At 35.5% G+C, this 3,648-nt stretch overlaps 1 pseudogene; it reads right to left on the bottom strand.

Moving 5' to 3' along the window:
• Nucleotides 1-1,394: 1,394 nt before the first annotated feature.
• On the bottom strand, nucleotides 1,395-3,648 carry LOC106374681 (annotated as a pseudogene).

The following is a 3,648-nucleotide window of genomic DNA, read 5'->3' as shown; positions in this document are numbered from 1 at the left end:
TTAGCTAAGGGAATAGGGCTTCTCTTCTTCATCCAAAGTTACTCGGGTAACTAGTATAACTAGGGTAACTTTGGTTTAACCTTTGCAAGTTACTCGGGTAACTAGTATTACTACGTTATGTACGGCCTCTTCATCATATTCAACTCCTCATGTCTTTCTCTTCTCATATATTGATCTCATCTCAACATCTAGAAGCGTCAATGGTTCCTCCTCTTCATGGGACATGGCACTTATTGCTTTGTAGAAAGAATCCACTATTCTTGTCAGAAAATTACTATCGGAGGGAACAGAGCACCGACGGAGAGAAATATTTTCGGACAGCAGGTCTAGCACAATTGATGTGAAACATTCATTAAACACGCCAAACTATGTCACAATTTTCTTAGAAATCATCACAAAAGGAAATACATGATAGACTCAATTTTACGAAAATGAAAAATAGGGAGGGATATGTAAAGTCCATAAGAGATAAAAAGTTGAGTGTAAGATATAAAAATCAAGTTTCCAAAAAAGAAAGACCAATGCCAAGGGCCGGTAAATAATTTCCACTCAAAACCGAAGGTAGAGATATATTTAAAAAAGGAAGGTAAAAGTCATTGGAAATCACCTTTCTAGAGAGAAAAGGAACCCCTTGACAATGAATGATTAGGGATAGAGATATTCATAAACTTCCTCAAAAAGGAATCAAGTTAGAGGTGGTATAATTTGCAACTTGCATATTACAAGATACCCGAGGGGAAAAAATACAAGATGGTATAATATGATCCAGGATAGGATATAGATTAGCAGTCATTTCATTTTCAACGTTCAGATATTCCAATTGATTAATTGATTAGAGCAGAGAAGCTGAGGTGAGGTTGGAATCCCTGGCATATATTTCTCTCTTTCACCATGTCGCTTCAATCTATACGCCTGCAAGTCATAGAGATTCCAGGTCTCTTTAAACACTTGGGGTTGGCAAGAAATATATCTTATGATTTATTTATCTTTCCTTCTTCCTCTATATCACCTTCCCTCTCAAACATCTCAAGGCTGGGTGACAAACATAGCGGAACTGAACTCGGTTGGCTCCGTGAAAGTGTGAAATCTTCCATAAGTCGAAAGAGTGTCTGTTAAATAATATGGATTATACACAGTGCAACTCATATACTTTAATTCTTTAGTTCCAAGAAGAGAAGAATCTAAGGGTTATTCAAAAAATTTGTCACTTGTTTCACGTATAATGCATCGATATTTGGCTTCAAGTTCAAACTTCTTGTATACCACCCTACCACTGTAACTCAAATATGAAGTAAGGAATCAAAGAAGTGGCAACGAAATCGCAGATTCTCTTTCACAAATGTCATTCTCACGAGACTAAACTATCATACTTGCATTGAATTGATTGCATAAAGTCAAAGGTGAGCTACATAAAATTGGATTTGGCATTTGGATCAAATTCTGGGAAGCTTCATTAGACCGTTGGTGACTCGCAAATACTCACCGTGATTGTTGTTCTCTTGTTGAACACCAACTTTAACAATTTCAAGACGTTTAAGTTTCTCCAAAAAATGCCCCATTTGTTTCAGTTCTTTACTACTTCCTCCATACCCTGTAATTTCTAGCACCTTCACTTGGCATCTCCATAAACAACATTCTCCTACTTCCTTCTTCTGAAGGATGCAAGCACACACGTCCCCGCATTTATCTGTCACCTTATGTGCAAGACCCTGAAAGGATAAAAACAACCCAAGGAATTCATGTATACTGACCAAGAAAATACTTAAAAGGAAATGTGTAGTAATACTCTAAAAGCATCTCCAACCATCTATATATTTGTCTCTATTATAGTATTTAGAGTCAAAATTGCTCTAAACCATCTCTATTTTTTCCTCTAAAACATAGATAGCTATTTTTTTCTTTTATTTTTCTCTATTTTGAGAAAATATATTTTAGAAAATACATTTGACTAAATTTTTTCTCTATCATAGAGTTCTTCCATTTTTTTAAAAAATAGCAAAACACATTAGGGATGACTTATTCTTGGGTTCACCTCCTAGGGTGAACCTCTGGGTTCACCAACCAATAGGATTGTGTTATTTTATATTCGATATCTTTTAAAAAAAGAAACAAAATATTGTCAAATTACGTTATCTTTTTAAAATTAAATGGTAAAAAGAAATAAATAAAAAATAGTAGTAATTACAAAAAAAAATATTTTTGACGTCGTCAGCAAAACATTAAACCCTAAATCCTAATCCCTAAACCCTAAATCCTAAACCCTAAACCCTTGAGTAAACCCTAAACTCTAGGATAAATCTTAAACTCTAAATCAAAATCACTAAACACTAAAACACTCGGGGTTTAGCGTTTAGGATTTAGGGTTTAGAGTTTTAGGGTTTAGTGTTTTATTTAGAGTTTAGGATTTATCCAAGGGTTTAGAGTTTACCCAATGGTTTAGGGTTTACCCAAGAGTTTAGAGTTTACCCAAGGGTTTAGGGTTTACCCAAGGATTTAGGGTTTAAGGATTAGGATTTAGGGTTTAGGGATTATGATTTAGGGTTTAGTGTTTTGCTGACGATGTTAAAAATATTTTTTTTTTCTGTGACTACTATTTTTTTATTTTTTTATTTTAAAAACATAATATAACTTGACAATACTTTGTTTCTTTTTTAAAAAGATATCTTTAAAATAATGAAATTCTATTGGTTGATGAACTTAGAGATTCACCCTAGGGGCTGGACCCAAGAATAACTCATTAGAGATGATACCAGGATCATCATACCTTAATGACTAAAGTTTCCAGAATCGGAGAATTCTTCAATAAGAGTGGCAGAACTTGCCAGCCTTGTTTCTCGTCGCTCACAAATGATAAATCAGTGAGGTTGCTGAATAGGGGAATGGAACTACAACATGAATAAAGCACCTGATGATCATATACTAGCAAACATGAATGAGTATGATCGCTCTACAAAACCGTAACAGAACAAGTAGCGAAACTGACCTCAAGAGAATGAGGAGACAAGTGAAGAGTCTTGACATTGCATAACCCCGCAACTAGTATGGTAACATCACCAAAACCATCATCATAAACATCATTCTCATAATCAAAATTAAATTCTATAGGTGATTCCCATAATCGAAGATCCAGTCTAGCTCAAGAAGCGAACTAAAATCAACAGTATAATGTTCCTGGACATAACCAGAATAGTCAAGGAACAAAAGGCTCGGTGTCTGAAACAAAACGCTGGTATAATCATCCAGTTTCTCTGTAGAAAAACCGCTAGAAATGGTCAGCCGTTTGATAGATTGACTCGACACAACCATTATCCAGTCACTTCCGTGGGGTCCATCACCATAACGTATGAATAGTTCCTCAAGAACAGGACAACCAGAGATGAGCGAGTCAAACATGTAATCAGCTCCATAACCAGTTGCAATGAGAGTAAGTGTTTTGAGAGCTGGGAAAAACACAGAGCCATTAGGAAGACAACCTCCTTCTTCAAGATAGAATCCATGAGAAAGAGTGAGCTTAACCAGTGTGTTGTTGATGTTAGGAGTTTTCAAGGCTCTTAAGACAAATGTTGTAGTATAGTGATTGTCGAACCAGTTCTGAGAGATATGAAAGCACCGAGAATGCAAGTACTCACTTAATCTAAGTGCAACCAA

The sequence above is a fragment of the Brassica napus genome, chromosome C1 (assembly GCF_020379485.1).
Source record: "Brassica napus cultivar Da-Ae chromosome C1, Da-Ae, whole genome shotgun sequence".
In the NCBI taxonomy this organism is placed as follows: domain Eukaryota; kingdom Viridiplantae; phylum Streptophyta; class Magnoliopsida; order Brassicales; family Brassicaceae; genus Brassica; species Brassica napus.
The sequence above is the reverse complement of the archived record's forward strand: the minus strand, read 5'-3'. Positions and strand labels throughout refer to the sequence as shown.